Genomic DNA, 18958 nt, shown 5'->3' with positions numbered 1-18958 from the left:
TATACATAAATATCGTCTGACAGTTCTGGTGTTCTACTCAGAGGCACTGATTGTGATCTGTGAACGTTTTCAGTTCATATCCTGTTTCTGAAAATACTTTTCTACCCATCTTCAGGTTTTCTCAAAGTTTCTGAGAAACTCATGTTTATTTAATAAAAGTATTTCCAGTAACTTCTGGACTTCCGTATAAATAAGAGGGCTCTCCTTTCAGCAGCGAGTTTGTTTAATATTTTGAATGCGCCAGGTAATATCAGCTGATCCTAACATGTATAAATTGGTATGTGTATATACACTCCTGGAAATGGAAAAAAGAACACATTGACACCGGTGTGTCAGACCCACCATACTTGCTCCGGACACTGCAAGAGGGCTGTACAAGCAATGATCACACGCACGGCACAGCGGACACACCAGGAACCGCGGTGTTGGCCGTCGAATGGCGCTAGCTGCGCAGCATTTGTGCACCGCCGCCGTCAGTGTCAGCCAGTTTGCCGTGGCATACGGAGCTCCATCGCAGTCTTTAACACTGGTAGCATGCAGCGACAGCGTGGACGTGAACCGTATGTGCAGTTGACGGACTTTGAGCGAGGGCGTATAGTGGGCATGCGGGAGGCCGGGTGGACGTACCGCCGAATTGCTCAACACGTGGGGCGTGAGGTCTCCACAGTACATCGATGTTGTCGCCAGTGGTCGGCGGAAGGTGCACGTGCCCGTCGACCTGGGACCGGACCGCAGCGACGCACGGATGCACGCCAAGGCCGTAGGATCCTACGCAGTGCCGTAGGGGACCGCACCACCACTTCCCAGCAAATTAGGGACACTGTTGCTCCTGGGGTATCGGCGAGGACCATTCGCAACCGTCTCCATGAAGCTGGGCTACGGTCCCGCACACCTTAGGCCGTCTTCCGCTCACGCCCCAACATCGTGCAGCCCGCCTCCGGTGGTGTCGCGACGGGCGTGAATGGAGGGACGAATGGAGACGTGTCGTCTTCAGCGATGAGAGTCGCTTCTGCCTTGGTGCCAATGATGGTCGTATGCGTGTTTGGCGCCGTGCAGGTGAGCGCCACAATCAGGACTGCATACGACCGAGGCACACAGGGCCAACACCCGGCATCATGGCGTGGGGAGCGATCTCCTACACTGGCCGTACACCACTGGTGATCGTCGAGGGGACACTGAATAGTGCACGGTACATCCAAACCGTCATCGAACCCATCGTTCTACCATTCCTAGACCGGCAAGGGAACTTGCTGTTCCAACAGGACAATACACGTCCGCATGTATCCCGTGCCACCCAACGTGCTCTAGAAGGTGTAAGTCAACTACCCTGGCCAGCAAGATCTCCGGATCTGTCCCCCATTGAGCATGTTTGGGACTGGATGAAGCGTCGTCTCACGCGGTCTGCACGTCCAGCACGAACGCTGGTCCAACTGAGGCGCCGGGTGGAAATGGCATGGCAAGCCGTTCCACAGGACTACATCCAGCATCTCTACGATCGTCTCCATGGGAGAATAGCAGCCTGCATTGCTGCGAAAGGTGGATATACACTGCACTAGTGCCGACATTGTGCATGCTCTGTTGCCTGTGTCTATGTGCCTGTGGTTCTGTCAGTGTGATCATGTGATGTATCTGACCCCAGGAATGCGTCAATAAAGTTTCTCCTTCCTCGGACAATGAATTCACGGTGTTCTTATTTCAATTTCCAGGAGTGTATGAACGTTTCACATCACCGCCTAACGCACTAGACCAATTTTAACCGGACCTTGTATACATATCGCTTACCATATGGAAAGAACCGCTGCGGAGGTGAGAACAACCTACCTCTCATAGGGATGAGGATTGGAATGGAAAAGTAGTGTAATCCATGACGCTTGAATACTCAGACTTTATTCAACCAGTATTTCAGAATGAGGGCGCTTGGTGACTTGTAACAAACATTATTTCAAACATTTAAAAAGCTTTTTCTTGCTGACAACACGCTCAAAATAATGAAAGAGAGAAAGTTTATTCCATACCACACTTTTGCTGTTCATACAGTAAAACTGCCGCATCAAGTAAGACATTTTAACTCATACTTCTTTACTACTAACATATTCTCGACCAGTTATATAGACAATATTTACATATGCCACTGAATGAACCTGCAAAATTGTATCATTGTACTACACATATTTCAGGAGATATAACGTCGTAAATACTAAGCTGCAGGCAAACGAAATTGGAGGGCGAAATTTTCTAGAGATATAGGTGAAACATGTTTAGATATAAGTGTGAATATTAAATATATGTGGAATTCATGTGTCATTTGCATATGCGGGCAAACATGAGGATAAAAAGCTGTTTCTAAATTTCTGTATCTCTTTTAACCAAACTTAGCGTAAATGTTACATACTATCTGGAAAGAACCTACTGGATTATTGGTGATAACGTGAAGAGAGGAGGGAGTAGGAGATGGGCAGAGGAAGTAAAAAGAAGGAGACTGACCAAGAGAGGGGAAAGAGGAGATGAACTGAGAGGGGGAAGCTGATACAGTCAAAAATGTGAAGAGACTGGACGGTGACAGGGAAGAGTAGGTGGACAGAGAATGAGGGGAGGCAGATATGAACAGAGAGTGGCAGGAGGAGATGAACAGAGAGAGTGGGATAGGGAGAGTGTCAGAGAGAGGGGCACGAGGTGACAGGGGAGGAAATAGAGGTGTAGGAGGAGATAGAGGGGGAGGAGGAGATGGACAGAGGGGGGGGGGGAGGAGATACACAGGGGCGAGGAGCAGAGGAGCAGTTGGACGGAGAGGGTGGGGAGGAACAGGTGGACAGAGAGAGGGAGACTAGAGAGAGGCAGGATGATATGGATGGAGAGTAAAGGGTGGAGGAGGTTGTCTACATCTACATCTACATCCATACTCCGCAAGCCACCTGACGGTGTGTGGCGGAGGGTACCTTGTGTACCTCTATCGGTTCTGCCTTCTATTCCAGTCTCGTATTTTTCGTGGAAAGGAGGATTGTCGTTATGCCTCTTTGTGGGCTCTAATCTCTCTGATTTTATCCTCATGGTCTCTTCGCGAGATACACGTAGGAGGGAGCAATATACTGCTTGACTCCTCGGTGAAGGTATGTTCTCGAAACTTCAACAAAAGCTCGTACCGAGCTACTGAGCGTCTCTCCTGCAGAGTCTTCCACTGGAGTTTATCTCTCATCTCCGTAACGCTTTCGCGATTACTAAATGATCCTGTAACGAAGCACGCTGCTCTCCGTTAGATGTTCTCTATCTCTTCTATCAACCCTATCTGGTACAGATCCCACACTGCTGAGCAGTATTCAAGCAATGGGCGAACAAGCGTACTGTAACCTACTTCCTTTGTTTTCGGTTTCCATTTCCTTAGGATTCTTCCAATGAATTACCGACGATCGACTTCACATGATCATTCCATTTTAAACCACTCCTAATGCGTACTCCCAGATAATTTATGGAATTAACTGCTTTCAGTTGCTGACCTGCTATATTGTAGCTAAATGATAAGGGATCTTCCTTTCTGTATATTCGCAGCACCTTAAACTTGTCTACATTGAGATTCAATTGCCATTCCCTGCACCATGCGTCAATTCGCTGCAGATCCTCCTGCATTTCAATACAATTTTCAATTGTTACAACCTCTCGATATACCATAGCATCATCCGCAAAAAGCCTCAGTGAACTTCAGATGTCATCCACAAGGTCATTTATATATACTGTGAATAGCAACGGTCCTACGACACTCCCCTGCGGCACACCTGATATCACTCTTACTTTGGAAGACTTCTCTCCATTGAGAATGACATGCTGCGTTCTGTTATCTAGGAACTCTTCAATCCAATCACACAATTGCTCTGATAGTTCATGTGCTCTTACTTTGTCCATTAAAGGACTATGGGGAACTGTATCGAGAGAGACTGGGAGAAGGAAATGAAGGGGATGGATGGAGAGAGAGATGGGTATTGATGGAATGACATAGTTCGAATAAATACATACCCAGCCAATGCCACGTACTCAATCAGCAAATTATAAGACTGTTGTCTACGTCGCAGTTCAGTATAGACAGAAACCAGGGCGAACGTGTGGACAAGGCAGTAAATTTACTTTGTAACAGACGCACTAGAACGTGAGAAGTGTTAGTTTATTGTTAAGAGTAAACAGTCAACAACGCACTTGGACAACTTTACAATGATTGAAATTATGCTGATGTATTTGTAAAATGACGTCCAGGAAACAACCCACCTTCGAAATCACTGACCTATCCCATCAGACAGGTTCTGCTGTTAATGCTTCTCTACCGACTACACAATACTCCCCACCTCCTTTATAAACGTAGATCCGCCTTTCGTGAAATATAGTGGTCAGTTCCGTATTAGATAGCGGTGACCAGATAGTTTTGATCAGATAGTGTGTTTGGTGTTTTCTTGGTGGCCATTTCATGGACTTAAATTTTAAACTTCTACCAATTTTTGTTTTAACTTTTTACCCGCTCTTTCCCCATAAAAAATGACGTATTCAGCTTCCTCACCTCGCCCAATTTCGCAGCCTTTTGTTTGAGGCATTCTGCGCAAAAAAATTTCTGCTGTTTACGTTTCGCACAGGAGCATGGGCTGCGCAGTTCGTGTAAACAAGATTTGCATTTGAATAGCGTAAGACTGCACTGCGTATACGTGACTCGTGGCAGGCAACAGGAGTCATGTAAATGATGTTTGGTAGAATACGACTAGGACTTATTGTTGCCTACTACCCCGCAGTTCCCTAACTGTTATCTAACTTGGTGATCCATGTTCATAGATGCAATGAAGATAGAACACTGCTACCGCTATGAAAAATGTTAGTTAGTTACTTAGTTAGTCAGTTCGTCAGTTAGCTAATGCAACGTTCCATGGATTATTTGCACGATGAACCACAATGACGTGGAACGCATAATTTTAAATTCGCGTCACAAGTTATCTTGTAAATACGCTCATATGCTGAACATTGATAATGGTGTTTCTTCATACAGAAAAAAAGAAGATATGCAGTTGTGAGTTTGTAATTTCTACCCACCACCTTTTACACATTACAGTAACAGAAATTCTTTAATGAAACAGAGTTGTCAAGGAGGTACTTTTTCAGTTTATTTGCTTTACTGTCCGTCAGATAGTTCATCTTACTGGGTAAAAGATCAAAAATTTCGGTTGCACCATTGTGCACCCTCTTTTGTGCTAAATACAGCGTTAATGTCGTGTAATTATGTGATTTTTATTTTATGGTACTGCAATTATATACATGATCGTTTCCTTCGAACTGCTATGGATTATTGACAATCAGCTTCAGGAGAAATAAGTATACAGTTAAGCTGTACTCAGAATGCCAAACACCTTAAAGAGATGTCTACAAGCACCACATATTATTCTTAAAGCGCGTTTTTGAGCAATGAAGATTTTCTTTCATGAAGATGAGTTCCCCAGAACATTATTTTTACGACATTATTGAATGAAAATGTGCAAAATATGTCAACTTAATGATTTGTCCCTCCCCAAAACTTGCAGTGGTTCTAAGCGTAAATGTGGCCCAACGAAGGTGTTTAAGGAGTTGCAAACTATGTTTTTCCAGTTGAATTCTTATCAGTATGGCAGGATAGGAAGTTTGTAAGTGACTGTCTCCAGCCACCTTAATGAGCTGAACTTTAATGTCAGCGGCATTCCTGGGTCACTACACTCTGACAAGTTTGAAGTCATCAACATGAGTACCAAAAGGAATTAACTAAATCCCGGTTGTACGATAAATCACACAAATCGAAAGGCTGTAAATTAAATTAAGGATTTAGTAATTACAATTACATACAATTTAAGGCGGAAATATCACATAACCAATGTTAAGGGTAAAGCAAATGAAAGACTAAGATTTATTGTCAGAACACAGATAGTGCAATAAGTCCACTAGAGAGACGGCCTACACTACGCTTGTACCCCTTCTTCTGAAGTATTGCTGGGTGGCGTGGGATCTACAACATATAGGATCGACGGAAAACATCGAGAAAGTTCAAAGAAGGGTAGCTCGTTTACCAATATAGCGAAATAGGAGAGAGAACGCCACGGATATGATACGTGAATTGGGGTGTTAATAATAATACCGAAGTGTTGGCAGAAGAGCCAACACTGTGTTGCTAGAGGAGGCCGAAATGCACGCGTTTAATTACACGCTGACTGGCGTGAGGTCTGGAACATTACAAGGAAATGAGAACTTAGAAAAACGGACGCAGTTGCTGTAATACTTAACTTTAATCCATAATTGTAGAACATCGCTCTTGATGATACATTAATAGAATCTCAATATCAAATGCTATGGCACCTTGCTAGGTCGTAGCAAACGACGTAGCGGAGGGCTATGCTAACTATCGTCTCGGCAAATGAGAGCGTATTTGTCGGGGTTGCATCGCTAGCAAAGTCGGCTGTACAACTGGGGCGAGTGCTAGTAAGTCTCTCTAGACCTGCCGTGTGGCGGCGCTCGGTCTGCAATCACTGACAGTGGCGACATGCGGGTCCGACGTATACTAATGGACCGCGGCCGATTTAAAGGCTACCACCTAGCAAGTGTGGTGTCTGGCGGTGACACCACAAAAACAAAGACTTTTTCGTTGTGGTAAGAGCCTCTCATGAAATTTCAATCATTACCTTTCTCCTCAGAGAGCCAAAACATTTTCTCTGTGACCACATACAAGAGGAGGAATGATGATCATAACGAAACAAGAGAAATCAGAGCTCGCATAGAAAGATTTAAGTGTTCGTTATTCCCACGCGCTGTTTGGGAGTGGAACGGTAGTGAAATAGGTTGAAGGTTGTTTCATAAACAGTGTGCCAGGTACTTAATTGTAAACTGCAGAGTAATCATTAGATGCAGCTGTAAATGTCGACATTTTATGGGCAGTGTATTGTATCGTTTTCATTTGATATCAACATCCAAGATTTGTGATTCTGACGCATATACAGGGTGTATCGTGATCAGTGGTGAAAACTGACACAGGTGAAAGTATAGTGTGATAGAAGAAAAATGCTCCAATATATATATCTGTTCACGAAGGAGCAGTCTGCAATATAACCGGAATATTTGCTTACAAGCCACCACTGACTTTATTTTGAAATAGTTTTCTATTTAATGCAGGCATATTTGAAATCTATCCTTTTCAATTAAGCACCTATCTAATTTTAACCAATTATCTCAATATTTATTTTGTGATAAAACTATTTAAATAAAGAAATTCCTGAAATTTTTTCACGAATTAAAAATAAATCGACGACATTTCGGAGCCGTGATAGTCGATTTTTTTTTTAATTTGTGAAAAATTGAGATAATTGGTTAAGAAACTCGCACGGAAGTACACATCTTTCAATGTCATATTTTGAGCCTTAAAATAAATAAAATCATAACAATTCATTTATTTGCATGGTAGCACGACACCGTTAAAGCAGGGCCATCCGCTTTTTTATTTTTTAATCGACGACCTTTAGGAGCCGAGATAACTTTGAAAAAAAAAAAAATTGAAAGAAACGTTACATGCAGTCAATATTTCACAGCGATGCGCTTGATGCAGATGAATACTGACTACTTATATTTTCAAGAAAAAATACTTGAATATGTTGTTGTTGTTGTGGTCTTCAGTCCTGAGACTGGTTTGATGCAGCTCTCCATGCTACTCTATCCTGTGCAAGCTTCTTCATCACCCAATACCTACTGCAACCTACATCCTTCTGAATCTGCTTAGTGTATTCATCTCTTGGTCTCCCTCTACGATTTTTACCCTCCACACTGCCCTCCAATACTAAATTGGTGATCCCTTGATGCCTCAGAACATGTCCTACCAACCGATCCCTTCTTCTGGTCAAGTTGTGCCACAAACTTCTCTTCTCCCCAATCCTATTCAATACTTCCTCATTAGTTATGTGATCTACCCATCTAATCTTCAGCATTCTTCTGTAGCACCACATTTCGAAAGCTTCTATTCTCTTCTTGTCCAAACTATTTATCGTCCATGTTTCACTTCCATACATGGCTACACTCCATACGAATACTTTCAGAAATGACTTCCTGACACTTAAATCTATACTCGATGTTAACAAATTTCTCTTCTTCAGAAACGCTTTCCTTGCCATTGCCAGCCTACATTTTATATCCTCTCTACTTCGACCATCATCAGTTATTTTGCTCCCCAAATAGCAAAACTCCTTTACTACTTTAAGTGCCTCATTTCCTAATCTAATTCCCTCAGCATCACCCGACTTGATTAAACTACATTCCATTATCCTTGTTTTGCTTTTGTTGATGTTCATCTTATATCCTCCTTTGAAGACACTGTCCATTCCATTCAACTGCTCTTCCAAGTCCTTTGCTGTCTCTGACAGAATTACAATGTCATCGGCGAACCTCAAAGTTTTTATTTCTTCTCCATGAATTTTAATACCTACTCCGAATTTTTCTTTTGTTTCCTTTACTGCTTGCTCAATATACAGATTGAACAACATCGGGGAGAGGCTACAACCCTGTCTTACTCCCTTCCCAACCACTGCTTCCCTTTCATGTCCCTCGACTCTTATAACTGCCATCTGGTTTCTGTACAAATTGTAAATAGCCTTTCGCTCCCTGTATTTTACCCCTGCCACCTTTAGAATTTGAAAGAGAGTATTCCAGTCAACATTGTCAAAAGCTTTCTCTAAGTCTACAAATGCTAGAAACGTAGGTTTGCCTTTCCTTAATCTTTCTTCTAAGATAAGTCGTAAGGTCAGTATTGCCTCACGTGTTCCAGTGTTTCTACGGAATCCAAACTGATCTTCCCCGAGGTTGGCTTCTACTAGTTTTTCCATTCGTCTGTAAAGAATTCGTGTTAGTATTTTGCAGCTGTGACTTATTAAGCTGATAGTTCGGTAATTTTCACATCTGTCAACACCTGCTTTCTTTGGGATTGGAATTATTATATTCTTCTTGAAGTCTGAGGGTATTTCGCCTGTTTCATACATCTTGCTCACCAGATGGTAGAGTTTTGTCAGGACTGGCTCTCCCACGGCCGTCAGTAGTTCCAATATACATGGAAGAACCCTGGAGATACTAAAAGGTATCAGATAGATTATATAATGGTAAGACAGAGATTTAGGAACCAGGTTTTAAATTGTAAGACATTTCCAGGGGCAGATGTGGACTCTGACCACAATCTATTGGTTATGACCTGTAGATTAAAACTGAAGAAACTGCAAAAAGGTGGGAATTTAAGGAGATGGGACCTGGATAAACTAAAAGAACCAGAGATTGTACAGAGATTCAGGGAGAGCATAAGAGAGCAATTGACAGGAATGGGGGAAATAAATACAGTAGAAGAAGAATGGGTAGCTTTGAGGGATGAAGTAGTGAAGGCAGCAGAGGATCAAGTAGGTAAAAAGACTAGGGCTAGTAGAAATCCTTGGGTAACAGAAGAAATATTGAATTTAATTGATGAAAGGAGAAAATATAAAAATTCAGTAAATGAAACAGGCAAAAAGGAATACAAACGTCTCAAAAATGAGATCGACAGGAAGTGCAAAATGGCTAAGCAGGGATGGCTAGAGGACAAATGTAAGGATGTAGAGGCCTATCTCACTAGGGGTAAGATAGATACCGCCTACAGGAAAATTAAAGAGACCTTTGGAGATAAGAGAACGACTTGTATGAATATCAAGAGCTCAGATGGAAACCCAGTTCTAAGCAAAGAAGGGAAAGCAGAAAGGTGGAAGGAGTATATAGAGGGTCTATACAAGGGCGATGTACTTGAGGACAATATTATGGAAATGGAAGAGGATGTAGATGAAGATGAAATGGGAGATATGATACTGCGTGAAGAGTTTGACAGAGCACTGAAAGACCTGAGTCGAAACAAGGCCCCCGGAGATTATTGATTTTTGCTATTAGTAACTAAGTTGAAGAATGAATTGTGCAATGATAAATGTATACAAAATATAAATCAAATACTTCCAGTGCCGTTCTTCTTCTAAGGCGGAAATGACTATATCATTTTTCTTTATGCCATAGAACTATTCCGCCTCACAAGGATTTCTGTAAGTTGTTCAAAAAGCAAGTTAACAAAGATTTAGCAATCGTGGTCCATTTAAAACCAGTGTTCAGAGCAGGCAAGCGATGGTTCCCCTTATTCCGCCGACCGCTTCAGGTAACGTATTCCACGCTTGCATGGTTAAAACAGAAACCGTATTCTGCAACTTTCCGGATGTCTTTGGGCATGTTCGCCTCATTCGATCTAGTCTCATTAAAAAGAAGCCGTATTTAAAATTTAATTTCCTATGCGCTCATCTTTTTCGCTTTCAGGTAATATTTTTTTGCAAATTTAACATCAGGTCCTTTTGGAATGTTTGGACTAATGAATTCGACATTTTGGACATGGATGCAAGACCTCTGTTATAGATTGGACTTATAAAACAAATCAACTTGTACCAAGCTAAACCGGATTTTATTTGCCCTCGCATATTTATTAGAGGACTCAAGCCCTTACAAAGCTTATTGCGAGGAAGAACATATTAGGGGTACAATGTGTAACACAGGGACGGCGAAGACTCGGCTCGGTATGTGGTACTCACACATGTGTACCTATCATTCTCAGCCGGCCGCGGTGGTCTAGTGGTTCTAGGGGCGCAGTCTGGAACCGCGGGACTGCTACGGTCGCAGGTTCGAATCCTGCCTCGGGTATGGCTGTGTGTGATGTCCTTAGGTTAGTTAGGTTTAAGTAGTTCTAAGTTCTAGGGGACTGATGACCACAGAAGTTGAGTCCCATAGTGCTCAGAGCCATTTAAACTATCATTCTCATCCAAGTGCGCAGTGCTGTCTCCACCACACCACATTGTCTGATTGCGATGGGCGATGGGCGAGGTGGAGGGGGGTGGGGGGGGGGGGGGGAGAGAGTGCGCAAACTGCTAAACTACCACTTGCTGCAGCATAAAGCTTTGTTTTCAATAACATAGATCAGAAACCGAGTAAATTTTTAGTATTATTTAGTTTTTTATGCCACGAAGACAATATAATGTCAACATACGAAGAGACGCTGAAAGCTTCGTAGATGTACGTCTTCAAGTTACTTCGTAGTAGTGACCGACATAGTGTGACAATCTAAAAACGCTCTCAGGCACATATATTGATAGAAACATTGATATCACGTTTGCAGCCCTACTGAGGAGACGAAGATCTCTTTCCAAAGAAAACAACGTAGAACTCCTGGACAGTTTCAACTTCACAAAAAATTAGTCTTTTATACAGGAATTACAGTGCATGTCGACCAGCTCCACTAGCAGATGTGCATGGGCAATTTCGATCATATTGACAATTAGTCTCTAAAACATCTCGGGAAAGATCTGAGATTGCCAGTGCCCTCAAACGTTTAGAAAACTATTCTTTTAACGTGATAACGGAGTGCTCGAAATAATCGTTTTCTTTAACATCAGTGAGCTTAGGGAAATGGGCGGTATTTCTTGTCAGAAGTTGTCCCTGCCACAACACACATTTCTTTTTTCATACATTCATTTTCGGAAGTAAATTGCTCGTCATTTTGTAGTGCCTCAATAAGGACAGTCTGTAGTCGACTGCATATAGAATGTACGGTTTGCAATCCACTCTTGGTCTCACAAGTTTAGTTGTAGCTTTCCTCTTTTCTTCGGAAATTCAACAATAGCTGGTCTTAAATCGAGAACTCGCTCCAGTCGTGTTTCTGACTTAGCTTAAGTACAATACAGTGGTCTATACAGTCTCCATCCTCGTCATTAAGTGCCATAAAAGACTGATGTCACTGACGGCGTAATAGTGCGTGCGACTTCGGAAAATATACTGTTCGCGTCTCCAGTTCCATCATGTATTCCATGACCGGATATTTAACACAAAGTGCTTCTTGATGCACAGAACAGTGAATCCCGAAAAAATCGTCTGTCGAATGTTACAATCTTTAATTGTTTAAACACCAAATAAATTTATAAATTCTTAATGCCTCGGTATTGATGACATCCCTGCAGAACTAATAAAGAATGTTGGCGACGGCATGAAAATGATGCTGCTTAAACTTATTAGGTCCATCTATAGCACAGGAGAGATACCGACAGACTTCAAGAAATGTATAATTGTTCCTATACTAAAGAAGGCAGCAGCTAAAAAATGTGAACAGTAGCGAACTCCAAGCCTAATATCACATGCATCAAAAATTCTCATAAAAATAGTTCTGAAGAGAATTGAAGAGAAGGTGGAGGATATGCTGAGCGAAGATCAGTTTTGTTTCAGAACGGGATTGGAAACAAAGGAGGCGATTCCGACAGTGAGACCCGTTATCGAAAAGGAAAAATAAACCAACTTTAATTGCCTTCGTAGACATGGCATTTGATAACGTTATCTTGCAAGAGGTGTTCATAGTGCTGAGGAAAAGTGGAATAAAGTACAAAGGCATCCGTGTGATAGTTTCTATACGAAAGAGGTGGCATTGATTAGGAACTGTCACCAGGAACAAGAAGCAAATACTAGAAAAGGGGTAAGACAAGGATGTGCTCTCTCTCCTCTTACATTCAATGCTTACATCTAGGAAGCTACAGACCAAGTTCGAGCAGCTGCTGAGGTGGGGATCAAAATAAATGGGCAGAAGATAGACATGCTACGTTACGCAGATGATATTGCTATAATCACGGAGACAAAAGAAGATCTAGAGGTTCAAAACAATGGAAAAAATTCTATGCAATCAGTATGGAATGAGAATAAACAAGAAAAGCACTAAAGTGATGGTTTGCAGTACAGGAGCAGAATATGAACCTCTGATAATGAGGACTGGAAGAGAGGAGCTAGAAGTGATAGAAGAATTTACTTACGTGGGAAGTAAAATCACAAGGGATGGTAGAAGCCGGAAAAAAATTGCGAGCATAATAGAAAAGGCCAAAATTGCATTTAATCGGAGAATAAAGTTACTCACCATCAACAACATCAGTCTGAAAATAAGGAAAGGTATCATGGAAGGTTTAGTTTGGAGTGTGGCCCTATACGGATGTGAAACTTGGAGAATTGGAATAGAAGAGAGAAGACGGTTAGATGCCCTGGAAATGTGGTGCTATAGAAGGATGACGAAGATCAGCTGGAGAGACAAAGTAACAAATGAAGAGGTGCTTAGAAGAGTACAGGAAACCAGACCTCTGTGGAAGTACATCAAAAGAAGAAGAGACAAGCTTGTAGGGCACATTCTACGACACAACAACATCATTGGAACAATAGCAGTAGGAGCTATAGAGGGAAGGAATCGGCGGGGACGACGGACATATCCGCCACATGCAACAGATCATGACTGACGTTGGATGTAACACATACGTGGTAATGAAGAGGAAGGCAGACAGAAGAGAGGAATGGCGCTCTGCTGCAAACGAACCTCAGGGTTGATGATGATGATGATGATTAGTGTTTTAGAGCGCACAACGAGGTTATCAGCGCCCTCTCATGATTGTACAGTAAAAGAAAGAATACCTGGTGACCAATGTTGTTTCATAGCAAATTAGCAGGACCTACCTATTATGGGACTAAATATTAAATATTGACAGTTACAATCCTTCTCCTTTGGGATTTACATTTATTTTCAAAGAACGATAGATCGCTAGCTGCTTCTTTTTGCGCAAACTGCCACAGGCCCGGGGATTTCATTTACATCATTAACAAACAGCGAAGGATGAACAGCGCATATACGACGACTCTGCCGAAATGAAGAAAGTAGTATCTACCTAAATGAGCAGCACCAAATAGTAGAAGAAAATGTCGCATCCCACTGCTTAACGATATGTCGCAGTATACCGATAAGAACCGAGCGAAGCCAAAAGGTACCAAGTAGTACCGATATAGGCCGAGCCTCGGACAGACCACATGCCAGCAGCACATTGTGCACGCTTGAAGTTTCGCACGCCGCGTGATATTTCGAGCGTTCCAACCATCATATTCAGGTACAAGAAGCACTTTTTGGGCCAGTTGAGGAGGCAGCAGCTGAAAGATGGCGTAGTGTGGTGGGAGGCACCGATGACAGGTGGTTTGTTCGGTACGGGTATCGTGAGAAAGACCTAAATTGTCGTCCTTCTCCGCGATTGACTGCTGCATTCGGAAGTTGCGCGCCAAGATGACGATCTTATATTATTAATACTAGACAAACTAAACAGCGTATTTACTTGCATGTCATATTTAACGCATCCCACAATTGCGTGTTAATATTCCATTATTTCACAAATACGTATAACCAACAGAATAATACACAACTGCGAAATGAAACGACAGACTAAGCACTTCGGTGATCTTTGGATTGCGCCGAACTTGGACGGCGGGCGAAGTTGTTCGGCTGTAAGATCAGAGCTCGTTCTACAGTCTCGGAAGACGGACATATCCGCCACACTATCATTTAAGATTTAATTTGCAACTTCTAGTTTGTAAATGTGAGAGGTGGTTTGGCAGTGTCGGAAGGCAGATATGGTGTCTGCCACTGTTGGTGTAGAGTTAAGACTTCATTAGCAATGTATAGTTATTTGGACATGTAGTTGAGAACAGTGTGATACTAATAACGGAAATATGCGGTTCACTAATTTATTGACAAACTGAAATCACTCTAAAGTGGAATGTAACTGTGCAGTCTCTCGTGTTGTGCTATTAGTCGGCCGGAGTGGCCGAGCCATTCTAGGCGCTTCAGTCTGGAACCGCGCGACTTCTACGTTCGCAGGTTCGAGTCCTGCCTCGGGCATGGATTTGTGTGATGTCATTAGGTTGGTTAGGTTTAAGTAGTTCTAAGTTCTAGGGGACTGATAACCTAAGAAGTTAAGTCCCATAGTGCTCAGAGCCATTTGAACCATTTTCTGCTATTAAAAATCGTGTGGCAACCCTTATAAACTAACTGACTCGAAATTTAATCATTGCTAAAACAACAGTTCCTCGTTACGAGTTTCTTATAGGCTCCACATAACGGATCCACGACCTACGTGCTGTTATCTGGGTAGGAGAAGACAACTATACAAGACTGCAGGTTGGTGAAAATTTATTAGAACTTATACATCCCATTCATGGCGATTGAAGCAAATAGGCACTTCATGTGTACTGCAATCAGTGACACGTCATCTGTGGCAACACAGCGGAGATATTAAGAAGAGAAATTTTTTTAAAGAAGAGGTTTATCATACGCACGTTTATATCACCCCTATCTCTCTAACTCCCTCTTTTTCAACATGCCGTACATGGCATCCCTTGCGGGGAAAGTCGAAGTGCTTTGAAATTGCCGGCCGGAGTGGCCGCGCGGTTCTGGCGCTGCAGTCTGGAACCGCGAGACCGCTACGGTCGCAGGTTCGAATCCTGCCTCGGGCATGGATGTGTGTGATGTCCTTAGGTTAGTTAGGTTTAACTAGTTCTAAGTTCTAGGGGACTAATGACCTCAGCAGTTGAGTCCCATAGTGCTCAGAGCCATTTGAACCATTTTGCTTTGAAATTATAAGACTAATTTTTAGTAGCGAGAGCTGTGAAGTATAAAAGACCAGCGAACTATGAAGGACTGTGATTCATGTGAACTGTAAATGGCTAGAGAACTGAATGGGAACTGCCATACGTAGGCTTTGAACTATGTTTGAACTGTTTCTGATCTTTACTTCAACTATAATATCTAACGCCGCAAAATCAAATGTTCCGTTTACAATGAAAGGTGTTTGGGAATATGAGGAATGGGAAGTGCGGAAGTGCAACGAGAATAAAAGTTAAAGTGGTGTCCGCGGTCCATAGGATTACGCTATTAAACCATCACTTCAAGATTCTTCGTGCTACGAGAAGCACAGCGTGCAGAGCAGCGCGAGACAGCCACAGATAACAGGTGCGGCTGCAGCAGGCAGCGGGCGGCGCAGTTAGCAGTAGAAGACGCGTTAGACGTGCCACCTTCAGCATATCACGACGGCGGAGTAGCAGCTAGCAGTGCAGCCCACAGCTAGAAGAATCAGAGGCAGTGCGTCGAGGAAGAAAAATAGTGTAAGTGTAGCGCATGCAGTCTAACATTTGTAATTGGAATGATAGTATTAGGATGCCTGGGGAAAGGGAATGGTCTGACTAATAGAGAATTAGTTGAATCTCACAGTCGTAGTGACGAACGGGGGTGACAGATACAAATAAACAGAGGTGAAGTCAGATATGGGTTTAACGATATGTCGAATGTAGTCACAACTAACCAAAGTGAAAATGAAAATTCAAACTTCGGTGATGAATCCGAAACAGAAAATTTAGTAACCAATAACTGCATTGGGAATTCTGAAGCAGCCATGAATGATCACAAAAAAAATGGTTCAAATGGCTGTGAGCACTATGGGACTTAACATCTGAGGTCATCAGTACCCTAGAACTTAGAACTACTTAAACCTAACTAACCTAAGGACATCACAAACATCCATGCCCAAGGTAGGATTCGAACCTGCGGCCGTAACGGTCACGCGATTCCAGACTGAAGCGCCTAGAACCGCTCGGTCACACCGGCCGGCGAATGATTACACTGAGAATGTAGAATTAACTAATAATGAGGACAGTGGAAATGATGCTTTAGTGGCAAAGAATGATAATGTAAACCCTGGAATTGTAGGTCCAGTGAAAACGAAATGATTCATTACAATGAAAAAGACAGAGAAAATGACCATGACGTTGACATTACTTACGAGCCTATAGCTGAGTTACGCACATTAAGTCAGGGTACAGCATCAGCTGACACTTGAGCAACTATGGATGATGATCTGGATCTAAGGTATAGTCTAAAATTAATTTTGGAAGAACAAAAAGTCGTAAGTAAAACACAAAAAGGAAGTAATGCGGAATCAAGAAAAACACAATATGAAATAGAGAAAAAAAGGAAAACGTAAGAGAAAATAGATGCTAGGCATAATGAAATAGAGAATATATATATAAGTGGTTAAAAGAAGTCAATATAGGAAAACTTCGCATTATCTGCAAGTTCAGTGCTTTAGAACAAAAGGAAAAAAATCTTGAAGCTTGGGCTGAGGTATTTAGCAAGAAAATGCATTATGAAACAAAAGGATGGGATAAATAAGTAGTCTGTAAGAAAGAAAGAAATCAAATGATTAACCATGAAACCAAAATATTACGTAAGAATATGCAGGAGCGAAGTAGGCTAATACAAACAGTAATTATCAATATTAGCAATTAAAGTTAAGAGCAAAGTAATGCTATAAAAACTGATGAGGAAATGCTTAGTTGTAACAATTTACATGTAGAATTCTTTTGTACAGGCAACATAAGTGCGATTCAGGGTAAATTGAGAGAAACAGAGCAAAAAGTACTTCCTGAGATGAAAGACGAAATACACTATTTGATGAAAAGCATCCGGACACGCCCAAAAACACTCGTATTTCATATTCGGTGCATTGCGCTGCCACCTACTGCCAGGTACTCCATATCAGCGACCGCAGTTGTCATTTGACATCGTGAGAGGCAGAATGGGGCGCTCCGCGGGACTCACGGAGTTCGAATGTGATCAGGTAATTGGGTGTCACTTGTCTCATACGTCTGTACACGAGATTTCCACACTACTTAATATCCCTAGGTCCACTGTTCCCGATGTGATAGTGAAGGGGAAACGTGGAGGCACATGTACAGCACAAAAGCGTACAGGCTGACCTCGTCTGTTGACTGACAGAAAACGCCGACCGTTGAAAAGGATCGTAAAGTGTTACAGGCAGTCATCTATCCAGACCATCGCACAGGAATTCCAAACTGCATCAGAATCCACTGCGAGTTCTACGACAATTAGTCGGGAGATGAGAAAACTTTGACTTCATGGTCGAGCGGCTGCTCACAATCAACACATCACGCTCGTAAGTGCTAAACGCCGCCTCGCTTGGTGATGGAGCGTAAACATTGGACGATTGAACAGTGGAAAAATGTACGGTACAATGTGGCGATACGATGGCATGGTGTGGGTATGGCGAACACCCTGTGAACGCCATCTGGCAGGGTGGAGTGCCCACAGAAAAAATCGGAGGCGGTGGTGTTATGGTATGGTCATGTTTTTCACGGAGGGGCTTGCACTCCTTGTTGTTTTGCCTGACACTATCATTGCACAGATCTACATTGATGTTTTAAGCACCTTCTTGGTTCCCACTGTTGAAGAGCAATTCGGGGATGACGACTGCATCTTAGAACACGATCGAGCACTTGTTCATAATGCACGACCTATAGCGGAGTGGTTTCACGACAATAACTTCCCTGTCATGAACTGACCTGCACAGAGTCCTGACCTGAATCATATAGAACACCTTTGGGATGTTGTGGAACGACGACTTCACGTCAGGCCTCACCGACCAACATCGATACCTCTCCTCAGTGCAGCACTCCGTGGAGAATGGGCTGCTATTCCTCAAGAAATCTTCCAGCACCTAATTGAACGTATGCCTGTGAGATTGGAGGCTGTCATCAAGGCTAAGGAAGGGCCAACACCATATTGAATTCCAGCATTACTCATGGATGGTGCCACGCTCTTGTAAGTCTTTTTCAGTCAGGTGTCCCGATACTTTTGATCACGTACTGTAGATAATGAACAAAAAATAGAAATTTCTTGAGAACTTGAAAGAAAGAAAGGTACTATTAACGTAAGTGACGTAGAAAATTACGGTAATCCGTATACATATCTTCTGGTACACCTTCCGGGATGTAAGGTCGTGGTCCATGAAACTCTTCAGCTCATAACGTTTCGTCCAGAGCTGCGCTGGACATCTTCAGAGGGGGGGTTTCTCCTCCGGTGAGTCTTGCCGGCAAGACTCACCGGAGGAGAAACCCCCCTCTGAAGATGTCCAGCGCAGCTCTGGACGAAACGTTATGAGCTGAAGAGTTTCATGGACCACGACCTTACATCCCGGAAGGTGTACCAGAAGATATGTCATCCGGTCGTGAAAGCTTTCATACTGTAATC

Source organism: Schistocerca americana, chromosome 8 (assembly GCF_021461395.2).
Source record: "Schistocerca americana isolate TAMUIC-IGC-003095 chromosome 8, iqSchAmer2.1, whole genome shotgun sequence".
In the NCBI taxonomy this organism is placed as follows: Eukaryota; Metazoa; Arthropoda; class Insecta; order Orthoptera; family Acrididae; genus Schistocerca; species Schistocerca americana.
The sequence above is the reverse complement of the archived record's forward strand: the minus strand, read 5'-3'. Positions refer to the sequence as shown.